A 15,758-nucleotide genomic window follows, 5' to 3' on the forward strand; every position below is an offset into this window, starting at 1 on the left:
AGTCCGCAGGCCAATGCTCTATCCACTGAGCCAAACCGGATAGAGCAGAATAAGCATTTTAAAAGCTGCCAAATGTGGCAAGTTTGAGAACCATGGAGCCTAGAGAGCAGAGGAAGGATTTACCCAGGACAGATCTGAGTGTGCAGTATTCCAACATCCAGCCTCTCCGGTGACAGGGAGAGGCTCCGTCTGGCATCATCTGTACCGTCTGTCTGTTTTGTTTCTGTGTTGTTAACACGTGATGAGTAGGAGTTCTGAGGTCCCACCCGAGGTCTTCGTACTCCAAGACCCCACTGTTGCCTTTAATATGAATGATCTCTTGTATTAACATAGCAGTTTGTGGCCATCTTCTCTGCTTACTCTTAAAACTGGCTCTTTAGGTGTCGTGTAAGGATCAAATGTTGATTTTTAAAAAACGTCATTCTTGCCCTCATCGGTTTGGCTCAGTGGGTAGAGCATCAGCCTGCGGACTGAAGGCTCCTGGTTTTTTCCGGTCAAGGGCACATGCCGGGTTGCTGGCTCAATCCCCAGTAGGGGGCATGGAGGAGGCAGCTGATCAGTGATTCTCTCTCATCATTGATGCTTCTATTTCTCTCTCCCTCTCTGAAATCAACAAACATATATTTTTAAAGTTGATAAATCCAATATTTGCTTTACGGTACCACGGATCATAAATAATTCAGGAATCACACGTTGCTCTCCTGCTGTTTTTTCTGTTTACCAACCAGCCCAGGTATGTTCACATATACTAGATTGTATATATTTACATATATATAATATACTAGATTGTAATGACACCAGTTGGAGATGCCAACACCTCTTTTCCCTCCAACTTCTGTTTGGTTCAACACCAGTGACAGGCTGTTTTGTGGTGAAAACAACACTTTGCCCAATTTACAAATAATTGTCCTGAAGTAAAAGCAGGACAGCTGTGGTGACCCCAGGAAGTGACTAGCCCCCAAGCGCTCCCTCTGTTGCCTTGGCTGTGGGGCTTCGGGAGGAAGAAAATCACCCAAGGCTTAGCGAAAGTGTAGATTTCCAGGTCCCACCCTCAGACTCAATGTTTGTGGGAGGCGCTCAGAGAAATCTGTTTTTAAGAAGCTCCCGAAGTGATTTGGTACAGACTGTCCCAGGAAACTCTGCTGGCCCCACACCCTTCTTGGAATGCTGGCCTTTGTGTTAATTCCCTTCTCCTATGATGCCCTTTGTAAGCGTGTGGCCGTGTGTGTGTGTGTGTGTGTTGCCCTTTTCAGATCCAGATGTGATTGTAGCCTGAACAACTAAGTTCCTCTCTGCTGTGGGTAGATGTAAGGACCAGGGCAGTAGGAGTGTCTCCATATGTTTTCATTGAATGAACCAGAGGAAGGTAAGATCTGCTAGTGTGAGAATGCCGGTAAGGAACCAGGGTTCTGAACCCAGGACAAGTCTGTGGGAGAGGAAATTGTCTTCCCAAAGACAAACGTGTTGACTTCACAGCACAGGGGCAGCCCATGTAGCTGAGGGAACAACATTTCTGACAATATACAAAGTAAAAATTGTAAAAAGCGAAAGTTGAAAAGTTTTTCCTCCCAATTCTATTATCCTTAAATAACCATTATTCACAGGTTAGTATGTAGCCTTCCAACCATGTATATTATATAAAATTACATATATTTTACAAAAATGAAACAAATGCATGCACTCTCCCATAATTTCATTTAATGATATATCCCGAATACCTCTCCATGTCACTTCATATATGAACTTTTTGCTGGTATGGATGCGCCAAAATTTAACCAATCAAACTGCTGATGGATATTTAGTTTGCTTTTAGTTTTTTCTTATTTCAAGCAATGATACAATGAACATCTTTGAACATCCATCCTTTGCTCACTTAAGAGTTTCCTATCAGTAGACCTGTTAAGTCTTCATATGACACAAATACACCTTCAAAACTGAGATTACAGGCCCACCAAAAAGGTTGTACCAATGTACACTCATTACCCATGGTACATATTTACCCATAATTTTCGCATGTGTCTTTAAAAAAAATATACCGATTAAATGAGTGAATAAAATCTCTCATTGGTGCAATTCCAGTTTCTTAACCAAGTGGCATGGCTTTGAATACATTCAATAGTCCCTGTGTTCCTGTGGACTAACTGTTCATATCTTTTACCGAGACTCAAGGCTCACCTCTGTGTTTTCTTATTTTCACTCCTGCATCTGTAGGTAAACAGCAAATAGTCATGTGCTCAAGAGAGTTAATCCCCTTGAGAGGGTGAGGGTTGAGGGAGCCATTTTCCCCTTAATCGAGATATGAGAACCAGCAACTTATTAAAAGGCACTGCTTGTTGTTATTTAGTGTGTGAGACCTTGAGAACTGAAGCCACATCTTATATTCTGCAATGCACTGTGATAGGAATACAATAGGATCTTAAAAAAAAGTATTTGTCCCTTGGCTGGTTTGGCTTGGTGGATACAGCGTCAGCCTGCGGACTGAAAGGTCCCAGGTTCTATTCCAGTCAAGGGCGCATGCCTGGGTTGCAGGCTCAATCCCCTGTGGGGGGTGTCCAAGAGGCAGCCGATCAATGATTCTCTCTCATCATTAATGTTTCTATCTCTCTCTCCCTCTCCCTTCCTCTCTGAAATCAATAAAAATATATATATTTTTTAAAAAGTATTTGTTGAACAAATGAGTGACTGTAGACAGACAGGCATACCAGACATACATCATGCGTCTGACTCTGTGCTAGGCACAGGGAGACAGATGAAGCTTTTAAAACGTTGAAGCTTTGTTGAGGCTATAGCTATGCAAAGTGATAATGACAATGTAAAAAGTGATTGGTAGAGGGATGAGTAGATATATCCTGTATTTGAAGATCTTAGCTCTAAAGGACAACAGATGCATAATCAAAGGACTTCAGTGTAATAGACCAAGAGGAGAGGTTAACACAGGGTGCTATGGAAGCTTGAGTTTTAAGGATGTGGAATGGTCAGCTGGGTGAGGAAGAATAGGGGAAGTGTAAGTAATGAGAGCAAAGACATGGAGGCATGAAATAGCAATGTGTGGATATAGGAAAGCAAACAATATTAGGGTTTCCAGAATCGTTAGGGCCTGACCACATGAGTCCAGATGAGCAGATAGGTCATAACCCATCCCATCTCCCTGTAGAGCCACAGAAGGGCTGGTGAGGCCTGACGTGCACTGTAGACCGCTTCTTCTGGCTACCCGGTGGAGGGTGGACTTCAGGTGGGTGGTCGAGAGAAAGTGCAGTTAAGAATGTTCTATGACCTTTCATGGATGAAGCACTGCAGCTGTGGTAATAGGGCTGAAAAATGGAGAGATTGGGGAGTAGGAAATCAGTGACTAATTGGTTTCTGGTTTGGGTGGCTGGATAGATGATGGTGTTACTGACTGGGAAAGAAAATGCAAGCGAGGATTTTGGGAAGATTATTAGTGTGTTATTTTGGAAACGTTGACATTGAGGAAACTGGGACATCCAAGGGAAATATTCAGCAAATAGGTATATATTAGTTTGAGGCTCTCAAAGAAGAGATAAAGGCTAAATGTTAAGATCTGGGCATGAGTGAATGAATTTTAGATGGCACTGGATTTCAAGGCAAGGCCTTTATGAGCCTCACCCAGAACTCACTCATAACCAGGCCGAACTCCCAGGGCAAGTTCATTGCCCCTTCAAGGACCCATCACAATGGCAGATCTGGAATGAATTTTGACTTAGATCCCTGAAGCTTTTTTCTCAAACAGGAGCAGGGGAAGCCCAGCAGTGCATTCTTCACTGTTGAATGAGAATGAACTACTCACTGATCAGTTGTTTTAAAATTTCCTTCCCAGAAATCAATTTTTCTGCCCAGCAGTGGTTTGCTTATGGTGAAAAACAACAACAACAAAATGCCTGGGGTTTGCTGATATGGCTGCAAGGTCAGAGTCAAGGTCACTCTTCTTTGTGAGAAGATGTGCTCCCCTGAGTAGCAAGATTTTATAGCCCACATCTGTGTCACTGTATCAGCAGGACTTACTTTCTTGTTCAATATTTGTCCCTTGGAATGACCCAGAGGTTGGCTTTAGGGGAGACGATGCACAAGGTAAGGGCACCCAAGGACACCAGCGCGTGTGGAGGCCACTGCTTGCTCTGCCCCTTCCCCATGCAGGGACTTTGGATAAGCTATTTTACTTCTCTGAATCTGAGTTTCCTGATCTTGTTAGAGTGGGGACAATCAGAGGAATACCTGCTCTCTTACTTTTCACTTTTACATAAAATAAGACACATTTTTGGAAATCAGATGCAAATGATATCATTGTTTGAAGATGCCTGGGAGAGAGGTGCACTTAATAGGCCTCAGCGTGAGTAGTTGTTAACTATGCACGAACTGCACTCATTGATTTGCTCATTTATTCAACCCATTTATCCAACCAGAGCTCAGTGAGTGTCTAATCTGTGTGAGGCACTAGGGATAGAAAGAGAATGGACATCAGGAAAAGACATGGAAGAATCTAAATGCTGTTTACTAAGTGAAAAAAGCCAATCTGAGATGGCTACATACTGTCTGATTCCAACCATATGACATTCTGGAAAAGGCAAAACTATCGAGATTGTAAAAAGATCGGTTGTTCACAGAGGCTAGGGAGAAGGAAGGGATGATGAATAGTCAGAGTGCAGAGGATCTTTAGGGCAACAAGACTACTCTGAATACTATCGCGATGGATATGTCATTATACATGTGTCCAAGTCCATAGCATGTTCAACACCAAAAGTGCATCTTAACATAAACCATGGACTTTGCGTGATAATGTTCGTCAATGTAGCTTCACTGATTGTGACAAATGCACACGCTGGCGTGGGACATCCATAGTCGGGGAGGCTGTGCAGGAGTGGGGGCTGGGGGTATACTTTCCACTTAATTTTTCTGTGAACCTAAAACCGTGTATGTGGGATTTTTTAAAGTCTGTGTCTTAAAAAAATAGGGAGAGAGAGAGAGAGAAAGAATGCATTGTGTATATCTTAAAGGCCCCTACAGCTGACTGGAGGATAGGAGCCTGTGAATAGATATGCAAATAGCAGCAAATGTGAGGTATGGTCAGGCACAAACATGGTATGAGCAAGCTCCTTCTTTTTTTATTGTTTCCATATTTTGTCTTCATTTGTGACAGGTGCATGTAGAGGGTCAGTATTGTTTATTGTTCAGATAGGACCCCCTAATCCTTTATTTACTGCAGGGTATATGCTTAGCCAGTGGTGTGCAAATGCAATTGCCTATGGCCCACTGGGATGGGGGCAAGGGGTATGGTCCAGTCAGCATCCACGTGGGCAGCATACAGCCTCCCTGTGACCGGAGGGAAGGAGTTGATGTTGACTGGTGAACTTGGCCAGACCATTTTGGCGTGGCTGTTTTGCATCCCTCTGCCCTTTAATTTGATGACTTCCCGCAGGGAGCAGGGTGCAATGAGTAAGGCAGAGCTTAAATCAGTGGTTTCACTCTTCAGGCCTTAATGCTTCATTAAGAGTATGAAGTCTGGTGTCTACTGATGCAATTGCCCTGTGTTGTGTTAACCGGTGATAAATGACTGGGTTTATTCATCTTGGGACTTAATTTTATGAGAAAGGAAGTAACAATGCTTGGGTTTACAAGATACCAAAAGAGCAAGGTAAAAAAGGTTGAATTTCAATGTAATCCAGTGAAATTCAAAGCAACTTTCTAAACAGAAACTCACTTAGATAGAATAGTCTTTGGGAGCGGGTTATGCTTCCCCCGCATGCCCAAGCCTGCTAGGTGGGAGACAGCCAAATGTGAGGGACCCTGAGATGAAAATGTGTATTGCAAAGGAGCCTTAGACTAATTCTGTCTTTTGTGGTCACTGCAAACCTTTTCAAAGTGTATTTAACTGAAGAAATGATCAATAGTTACAGAGCAATGCGGAAAGTCATTTGCTGCAAACAGCACACATTCAGTGGCCCTGTCATTATTCCTTCACACTAGAACTGTTTCTCTGAAGAAAACCTCTGGGTAGATTTCCTCCCACATGTACTGAAATTACAAGGGTTGCGCAATGTACAGTTGACCCTGGAACAACACTGTTGAACTGTGTGGGTCCACTTATATGTGGATTCTTTTCAATAAGTACATACAAGTACTGTAAATGTATTTTCTCTTCCTTATGATATTCTTAACATTTTATTTACTCTAGCTTACTTTATTGTAAGAATACAGCAATATATGTGTATATATATTTACATATATATAATATAGTAGAGGCCTGGTGCACAAAATTTGTGCACTATGGGGGAGGGGGGATCCCTCAGCCTGGACTGTGCCCTCTCACAGTCTGGGGGCCCTTGGGGGATGTCCAATGGCTTAGACCTGCTCCCACATTGAGCGTCTGCCCCCTGGTGGTCAGTGCACATCATAGTAACCGGTTGTTCCACCGTTTGGTCAATTTGCATATTAGCCTTCTATTATATATGATATTTATAATACAAAATGTGTGTTAATCAACTATTTATGTAATTGGTAAGGTTTTCAGTCAATGTTAAGTTTTTGTGGAATCAAAGCTATACTTGGATTTTATCTGCAGGGTGTTTGGGATCCTTAATTCTCATGTTGTGCAAAGGTCAACTGTAATTTCATAGGAAAAGGTGAAAATGTGACCCATGGTGAGATCCCATGGGGAAATTCAAGTTAGGCCTTCTGCCCCTCAGCATAAAACACTTTCTCCTACCTCAGGGCCCTCGCACATGCTGTTCCCTCCTCTCCTCCCTTTAGACTTCAAATGACTGCCCCTTTTTTATCTTTTAGGTCTGGGCTTAAATGTCACCTCTCTACAGATACCCTACAAAGGAGGTTCCTTCAACTTCCACTGTGACTTTTTAACATTATAACCCAGATTCCCCAATAATATTTTTATCATGTTTTATCATTGTAATTGTATTTATTTTATTTACTTGTTTGTTCTGTCTCCCACAGTGGATTGCAGAACCCCCCAGGCAGGAGTTATCCACAACTGCTTTATCCCCCAAGATATACCCAGTGTCTTTAAGAGCTTTTGATGTATAGTAGGTGGTTAATAGAGAAATGAAAGTGAAAATGATAAACTAACTCTGGCCATTGCTGTCTTAGTACAAGACAGCTCATTTGTGAGGCAGCTGGTAGACCCAAGTGCTCTCTCATTTTCTGGTTATGGAAACTTAGGCATGAGCGTCTTTTCTCAATGCAGTCAGATTTATTTCAATTCTACAGGGTGGGGCAAGAGTAGTTTTACAGTTGTTCATATATAATAATACAATAATAAATAATGATACAAGAATAAACTCATGTACTCACAACTGTAAACCTACTTTTGCCTAGAACACATTGTATCTATTCAAGCTAGAAATGGGGTGAGGAGTGAGAGCACCCCACATGTATTTCAGGCACTGGGAGCTCCTTGCACTGAGCACAGTGCCTGGCACACAGCAGCCAGCCCAGGTATGTTTGCTAACCTGCTTTCTGCCTTCTCCTTGGAAAAAGGGAATTAAAGCAATTCAAGGTAAAACTCTCTGATTTTCTGTCTACCAAGCTTTATGGGAATAGGGTTAACCTTCCTGGCAGATCATAAAAGATTGCACAGTTGGACAAAATATATGATAAAAATAGAATCAATGTTTACTCCCTGATTACAGATTAAAGAGCACCACTTATTACAGCGAGGCAGAAATCAATTTTCTCTGTGTGTGCCTAGCTATGACCAGCTAATAATGCATAGAAATGTTTTATTATCTTGTTTCTCTGAGATGCCAAAATGGAGAGAAAGAGAGAGACAGAGACAAAGAGGCAAGAAAATAAATGGAAAGAAAAAAGAAAAACACTTCAATATGAATATGTACCTAGAATTCTTGGGAGGAACAGACACCTCAGGATAGATTATTTTTAAAAGAATAACAGCAATTCAGTTAGATCAACCCTGCCCAGTTTTAAGAAGGAATTTGTAATTTTTCTCAATAATATTCGATGCCTTTCAGGGAAGAATTCCTTACGTAGCTTAAAGAGCTGGAAGGATGACAGGGAGACAGATAAAGGCTGAAGGTCATCCAATGTGGTCAGGGTCATCACAGGGTCTGTATTTTATTCTTTACCTGGGAGCATTTCTTACTTAAATGCTCCAGTAGCTGGTCTTCAGCCTTCACTTGCAGACTGGGCCTGTATGTAGGTATTCACTTAACTTTTCTGTTCATTTGTATAATTCATTAATAATAAACCATACTACTAACTAGTACTCAATAAAAGCAGACACTTGGATGTTAAACAGACCTGGATCCAAATCCCAGCTCTAGAGCTTTCTAATGAGTTATGTTTACTGGCTAACAGAGTTGCTATCTCAGAATTAGGGCCACAGTGAGGAATTAAGTGAGTAACTGCCTTGAAATGAAATGCTGTCTTGTACACATGGGGGGAGGGGGAGATAGCTCTTTTGTTCTTTATTTTATAGGTCTGTCAATATGGTGGATGCTTTATGTATATTCATAAATAGTATTCTTTAAAATTTACATAAACTTCAGGGAAGGTACTGTTATTCCCATTTAACAGATAAGGAAATTGAGGTATAGAAGGTTGATGACCAGGTTACAGGGCAAGAAAGTGACAGGAGCCAAGTCTTGAATTTGAAACTTCTGGATCTAAGCCCAGTGCCCTGTTAACTGTGCTGTTAGATATTCTCTCTGTTGTGAGATTTTTAAAAAGCAGTTTATGAAGACACTGTTTTATTTTTACTTATGATGTTACCATTTTATTCTGTAGCTATCTATGATCACCTTAAACCTACACATAGAGCCCATCTCTGCAACTTTCTCAATTTCTGAATATATTTTACTTTCATTTTTGTATTTATCTTGTGAGCCTGGAAAGTGGTTTTATGAGGATCTGGAACTTTTATAGATAACTAGAGGCCTGGTGCACGGATTTGTACACTGGTGGGGTCCCTCGGTGCACTGGTGGGGTCCCTGCAGGGATTGGGTTGAAACCAGCAGTCCAATACCGCCTGCTGCTCCTGCCTGCTGTTCCTGCTCATCCTGGCCCTGCTGTGCCTGCTGCCACTGCCACTCAGTAGGCTTGCTTCCCCTCTGCTGTGGTCTCCAGGCTGCAACAGCCGGCAGTGAGCCCTGCGTTGGGCACCCTTAGGTTAGCTGAGTGGTGCTCCCACTGTGGGAGCACACTGACCACTACTGAGAAGAGATAGCCTTTAATGAGTTATTAAAGGGCAAGGTATTAAAGAGGACCAGAATTTGGGGGAGAACCAAAGTGAGGAACCTTGGGGAGGGGAAATCAGCATTTATATAGGTGGGAGCAGAATATAGGATGTTTTGAGGAAAGTAGGCAAATGCCCATGAACAAATATATTAAAGTTTTAAAAGGAAAGGTGGACTGGTCATTTGGTCGTTCAGTTGCTTAGGCTTTTATATATATAGACTAGAGGCCTGGTGCACGGATTTGTGCATGGGGGGTGGGAGGGGTGGTCCCTCTGCCTGGCTGGGGATTGGGGCCGATTAGAGCCATCTGGCCCAGTCCCGATTGGGAGCACACTGACCACCAGGGGGCAGCTCCTGTGTTGAGCATCTGCCCCCTGGTGGTCAGTGCACATCATAGCTACTGGCTGGTTGTCTGGTCATCTGGTCGTAACAGTCACTTAGGCTTTTATATCTATAGATACTTTTTATTCATCTCAGGGTGTGGCCTCCTTTTTAAAGTGTATCACTGTTGTTAACTCATGTCCCCCTTACAATATCTCTGAGATCTTTCTTCTGTCATATGAACTATATCTTGACCATAGCCCTCTTTACTCTATGCAGTCTCTAACTGCTGTGGATATAAATCTCCAGTTGCAAACACCAGAAATCCCAATTCAAGTTAGTCTGAGCCCAAAAAGGACTTTATTGACTATCAGGGACAGGAAAGCCCAGGGGTATCAAGTTTCAGGCATACTGAGAGATCCAGTCACTCAAACAACACATCAGAATGTGGGCTTCCTCTCCATCTCTTGGCCCTTGTTTTTTCTCTGTTGACTTTTCTCTCAGTCAGAGTCTTACTGGGTTTCTCCATAAGCCCAGCAGAAGCAAAAATTGTCTTTTAAATACATTTCTGACAAAAGTCCCAGATTTGAATCTCACTGGATCCAAGTTGATCATGTGTCCATTTTGAGCTAATCACTGTGCTCAGGGACGTAGTGCTCCCATTGGCCAACATGATTCTCCTGTCCACTCCAGAATCTCCACTTGAACCTAATTGGCTGTGAATAGAGGTGTAGATTCCCAAGAAATATTGGGCTGGTCTTTTAACAAAAGGGTGAATGGATTCTAGTTGTCAATCATTACAAGTACCCTTCACCTTTCCTTTTAAAACTTTATTTGTTCATGGGCATTTGCCTACTTTCCTCAAAACATCCTGCATTCTGCTCCCACCTGTATAAATGCTGATTCCCCCTCCCCAAGATTCCTCGCTTTGGTTCTCCCCCAAACCCTGGTCCTCTTTAATACCTTGCCCTTTAATAACTCATTAAAGGCTATCTCTGCTCAATTGGCAAGATGGGCCTAGTGGCCAAAAGAAAATCAGATGTGTGGATAAAGGTAATATGGATAAACAGTTTTTCAAAAATGTGTTACATGTATTTATCTTGGGCCCTATCCAAGTTTCTTTTAAAATGCATTTTGAGTAATACTTGAATTTTTGTGTATCCTTGCTGTGACTAAAACATGAACTTTGCCATGAAGTGAGGACAGTCACCAGAGCAGTAAATCCTGCCAAAAGCACATGGTGATGCAACAGGCTATGACCTCAGATCCCTTTTCTCCTGACTTTTGTCTTCCATGCTTTCCTGTCTCTAGGGGGCTGGGTGTTTTTGTTTTTTGTGTGCCACCTCCCCTGTTTCTTCTTGCCGCTCATGGCTGAGTGTCTGTTAGGTTAAGCAGAGTACAGAAGGGTTCCAGAATCCCCAAATGGGATTTAATGATGGAGAGACTTGTGTCAAAATACCAGCTGTTTTATTTATAATTACCCATGTGACCCGGACAAGTTACTTACCCTCTTTAAATCCTTTCCTCCTCATTTGTGAAAGGGGACTACTAGCACCTGCCTTACTCAGTTATTATGGAGATGGAGTGAGCTAATAAGGGATGCAGAGCTCCAGGCACGTGATGGGCTCTTAGTAAATGTTATTATTTTTACTTTACTCTTTCCCATGTTTTAGTTCAAAATTAGAATCTTTCTAAGAACCTTAACTGTAATGTCCATTTCACTGATGTCAGCCTCTGAGTAATGCATGTACAGGCAGAATCCCAACTGGAGGAGGAGGCTGTGAATTAAAGAGGTGCCAGTTATTCATTAGTTGAGTCCATCAACAATTATCTATTGAGCATGTACACTGTACTGGGAATATTACCAGTTTGTTAACGAGTTTGTAGCAAGAGACTGCTCCATCTGTGGGTCATGCAAAAGAGACACAAAGCTGGATTCCTGTTCTCAGGGATCTTGTGGGAAAGACATGCCTCAGCCCATGAAGGAATAATGCAGGAGCAAAGACTGTTCATCGCCAGGAGGGGATGTGCATACTGCATGCTCTCGGATGGTTCTCAAAAGAACATGAGCAGTGCTTGGCACACAGTAGGCACCTCCAAAACACTGGTTGGAGGAATGAGTAATGAGTGAATCAGTGGGATGAGTGACTGGTTTTGACAAGACTCTTGGCTTCAGTGCAGCCCACCCACAGGCCTCTCCCTTTGCTAAGCACAAGTAGAAGGACTGGTATGGGGACAAAGATTACTGGCAGTGGTGGGCACACCCAAGGGCACATCCTATATAATAAAAGCATAGTATGCAAATTGTCCCCTTGACCAGGAGTTCGTCCGGGAGTTCAACCAGGGGGCAGGGCTGGCTGCCGAAAGGGAGGGAGGCCCCAGGCGGCAGCTGGAAGCCACTAGGGACCCTACCAGTGCACTGGGCCTCTAGTTATTTTATAAAGGAATGAATAGAAATAACAACCCACCTTGATCCTCCTTACAGACCAGTCTGTGACCTTCTGCAGGTGTGATCCCTCCAGGACTCACCTCTCCTTGTCCACACTCACCTGGTCCTCCCACAGGGACTCAAAGTAACTGATGCTTCTGCAGCTGTCATCAACATTTACCAGCCCGCCTGGCTGGCGTGTCTCAGTGGTTGAGCATTGACCTATGAACCAGGAGGTTGCGACTCAGTTTGGACCGGGGCACATTCATGAGTTGTGGGCTTGATCCCCAGTGTAGAGCGTGATGATTCTCTCTCATCACTGATGTTTCTATCTCTCTCTCCCTCTCCATTCCTTTCTGAAATCAATAAAAATATATTTTGAAAAAATTACCAGTTGCTTCAGCTTGAACTTCAAACCCTTGGGATTGTTCAAGAGATTCCCTGTAGAGAATGTAAGGGTGGAACAACGTAATTTTCATAGAAATAGCTGCCACTGTGGGCAGAGTGAGTGGGTTCAACTAAGTATCATTAAATACATGAAATTTTGAGCTTATAACTGACTAGAGGCCCCAGTGCACAAACTCATGCACGGGTGGGGTCCCTCGGCCTGGCCAGTGATGGGGGCCATCTCATCCAGTCCCTATTGTGGGGAGGGACTGTGGGAGGTTGGCTGGCTGACCAGGGGGGCAGGGCCGGTCAGGGCCAGCCGGCTGAGGGGAAGGGACCGCAGGAGGTTGGCCCGCCATGGGAGGTTGGCTGTGGGAGCGCACTGACCACCAGGGGGAAGCTCCTTGTTGAGTGTCTTCCCCCTGGTGGTCAGTGTGCATCATAATGACTGGTCGACTGGTCATTCGGTCATTTAGTCGTAATGGTTGCTTAGGCTTTTATATATATAGATAGTACGGCTATAGTCTGATACTGGGTTAGGTGAACCTATCTGGAAAATGTATAAGAATAATCATTATTTCATAATAAATGTCCTTTTATCACATATACACACATTCTTTCAGTCTAAATAAGCTTACTTTGTTTTATTTTTTATTTCAATGAAGGTTTGTCCTATTTTATTGTTTGGCTATGATTAGTAGCACTAAGCCTCATGGAATAGATCTTTTTAATGTTTCTGCAGTCAATGGTAAGATAAGATGTGATGTTAAGGGTTTGAAACAAAGAATGAATGAAAAGGGGAGGTGGAAATAGAACCTAGTGGCTTTATTTTTTGAAGTTTTTTAAGCATCTTGATAATTTTTAAAATTTACATATCTATTCTCTTTTTTGGTATACAGTTCTATATGCTTTAACACCTACAGAAATGTTTATAACCACTGCCACAAACATGACACAGAATATTCCATCACCTGAAAAAATCCTCTTGTGCTGCCCATTTACAGTCAAACTCCCTTTTACTCCAACACTTCACAGCCACTCATTTCCTCTCCATCCCTATAATTTTGTCTTTTCCACAGTAAATGGAATCATATAGTATGTATCCTTTTGATACTGCTTTCTCTCACTTAATATAGTGTATTTGAGATTCACCATATTTTGTATCTACCCATTCCTTTTTATTGGTAAGTAGTATATCATTGATGTGCCACTGTTTGTTTATTCATTCATCCACTGAGTGACATTTGGGTTCTTTCCAGTTTGGGTCAATTATGAATTATGTTGCTATCAATATTTATGTCCAGATTTTTGTGAGAATCTAAGTTTTCATTTCTCTAGCATAATCCCCAGGAGATGTTAAGTGGGCCGTATGGCAAGTGTATGTTTGATTTCATGCAAAATTGACGAAACTGCCAGAATTATACAATTGTGCATTCCTGCCAATTATGTATGGGAGTTCCATTTGCTCTTCATTCTTGCTTCCACATGGGATTGTCCTGTGTGTATAGTTTAATCTTTCGAATAGGTGTTTGTGGTATCTTTCATTTAATTTGCATTTCTCTAGTGAATAATGATGTTGTTCATCTTTTCATATACTTATTTGCCATTGGTATGTTCTTTTTTGGTAAAGTGTTCAGCTCTTATGGCTATCTTTAAAAATTGTGTTGCTTGTTTTCTTATTTTTGAGTTGTAACAATTCTTTATTCATTCTGGATACAAGTCATTTATTTCATCCTCTTCTCATTTGTGGAAGAGATTGGATAGAGTTGTGTTGTTTTTTTTTCTGGAATGTTTGGTTGAATTCATTAATGAAGACATTTGGGCTTAGAGTTTTTGGAGTTTTTTCCTAGGAGAATTTTCAACTGTGTATTTCATATTTTTAGTAGATATAGAACTATTTAGGTTATTTACTACTTCTTGAGTGAATTTTGTTAGTTTGTGTCTTTCAAGATTTGGTCCTTTTCATCCAAGTTTCTAATTTGTCTGCATAGAATTGTCTGTAGTTTTCCTTTATTATCTTTTTATCTTGGTAAATCTATAGAGAAGTTTACCAATCTTAGTGATTTTTTACAATAACCAGCTTCTGTTTCATTGATTTTCTCCACTATTTCTCTTTTTTTAATTTCATTAATTTCTTTTCTTATATTTATTATTTTATTCCTTCCTGCTTTGGCTTTAGCTATCTATTATTTCCCTAGTTTCTTAATATAAGAAGCTTGGATTATTGATTTGAAACTCCCCCCCCCAAAAAAAAAACAAAAAAAAAACAGCACTTCAAGTATAAATTTCTTTCTAGGCACTCATTAAGCTGCATCCCACAAATTTTGATAAGTTGTATGTTCATTTGCATTCAGTTCATATATTTTATAATTTTTTAAATTTCCTAAAACTATCCTCTTGAGACTTTCTTGCTGGCAAATAAATTTCTTAAAGGGTATTAATTTCCAAATATTTAGATGTTTTCCTGAAATTTTTTTATGGTTCAAACTGATTCTATTATGATTAAAGAACATATTTTGTATGATTTCATTCTTTTAAATATGTTGGTTTTATGATGCACATGCTCTATTTTGGTGAATGTTCCATGTGTACTTGGAAACAGTGTGTATTCTGTTGTTACTTGGGTGGGATAGTCTATGAATGCTCAGTAGGCCAAATTGATTGATAGTATTGTTTAGGTCTTCTATGTTCTTGCTGTTTTGTTTTTCTTTTTTGGTCTACTTGTGCTATCAATTGCTAAGAGAGGAGTGTAGTCTCCAACTATAATTGTGTATTTGTCTCTTTCTTCTTTCACTAATCAGCTCATTCTTCATGCATTTTGAAGCTTTGTTATGTATACATATACATTTAGTGTTGCTATATCTTCTCAATGAATTGACTCTTTGATCATTATGTAATATTCCTTTTTATCTCTGATAGTTTTCTTCTCCTGGATTCTATTTTGTCTGATGTTAAGATAGCCACTAATTTTCTTTTGATTAGTGTTTGCATAATATTTCTTTCCCCATCATTTTACTTTTAATTTATCTACATCATTATATTTAAAGTGTAACAACATGTGGTTGGGTCCTGGGTTTTTTTTTAAAATTTTATTCAGTCCAACAATCTCCAGCTTTTAATTAATGTGTTTAGTTAGATCATGTTTATTTAGTGTAAGCATTTATATGGTTGGATTTAGACTCACCATTTTATTATCAATTTTCTATTTGCTCTCTTTTCCAAAATATTTTTTATGAAAGTATATTTTCATTTATCAATTGGTTTTTATTATATCTATTTGTATAACTTTTGTAGTTGTTGCTTTAGGTGCTGTGATAATATACATACCTAACTTTTCTCAATCTGCTTAGAGTTCATAATTTACCACTTCAAGTGAAGCATAGAAACCACACAACTATATA

The 15,758-nt window shown here is 40.8% G+C and overlaps 1 protein-coding gene across 1 annotated transcript in view; it reads left to right on the forward strand.

Annotated features, from left to right (window-relative positions):
* CLIC5 (chloride intracellular channel 5) overlaps positions 1-15,758 on the forward strand; it is a 155,207-nt gene that overhangs the window by 33,226 nt on the left and 106,223 nt on the right. The gene's annotated exons all lie outside the window — the stretch shown is intronic.

This window comes from Myotis myotis, unplaced genomic scaffold, assembly GCF_014108235.1.
Source record: "Myotis myotis isolate mMyoMyo1 unplaced genomic scaffold, mMyoMyo1.p scaffold_m19_p_7, whole genome shotgun sequence".
NCBI lineage: Eukaryota > Metazoa > Chordata > Mammalia > Chiroptera > Vespertilionidae > Myotis > Myotis myotis.